We start from the raw sequence: 889 nt of genomic DNA on the forward strand, positions 1-889 counted from the left end.
CAGGCTGAATTAATTAGGGAATGCCATTTGTTATTTCAGGAAGAGTACCCTTTTCTCCATAGGGTCTGTCATAGGATTTTCGGTAAAGTGAAATGAAAAATGGGAACCAGGCTTGCCTTTGTGTAAGCACAGGGAACACCTCTGTAAGCTAATCCTGAAATGGCAACAGATAAAGGTACACAGCGATAGACTATCATTTCATGATTTTCCACATTCACTTTAGCAGAAAGTCACCCTGCTACATTCCTCGTGGCGGTGGTGCCGTATTGCATAGCGCGAGTGGCATTTGCAAAGCCTGTCGCGAGTTAAGATGGTACCTCGTGGCTAGTGCAATCCTGCTTTGAGTGGAAAGTTAGAATGAGAAAAACAACCACTTTCTTGAGGTAAAAGGGTCGTACTGGCTCTCTTTTGAAAGTCAAAAGTAAGAAGAGGAACCCTTTCTTGCTTTGGGGAAATGGAGTCTAATTGGTGACCAAAAGTACAGATGGCTACTGATTTTGCAAGAAGAAAATTTATTTCCACTTCTCCAGTAAGTGTACATGAAAAAATGAGGCGGCTATTTGCTGACTCGAAACAGGCCTCTGAATGTGCTAAAAGCTCCTGAAATTATTGTCAGACATCTTCCTATGGCTTCACGTCTGGCTCAGTTCAGCCGTGGTCCTCAAATTTCCCTCACCTCATCATTAGGAAACAGCTTGTCCCTGTCTTTCCACTCCTTCCTTACCCCTCTGAGCAACACACGTGCAGGTCCCCACCAACTCTGGCCCTTCTCCTCCCCACCAGGACGGTGGAACGCAAGTACCTTCCCCAAGAGGTACATCTGTCTCGCAGAGGCGATGAGTTAGGAGAGCAGAGAGCAGCTCTCCATCCATCCCACCCCCACCCACCC

The sequence above is a fragment of the Egretta garzetta genome, unplaced genomic scaffold (genome assembly GCF_000687185.1).
Source record: "Egretta garzetta isolate BGI_Z169 unplaced genomic scaffold, ASM68718v1 scaffold524, whole genome shotgun sequence".
Classification (NCBI taxonomy): domain Eukaryota; kingdom Metazoa; phylum Chordata; class Aves; order Pelecaniformes; family Ardeidae; genus Egretta; species Egretta garzetta.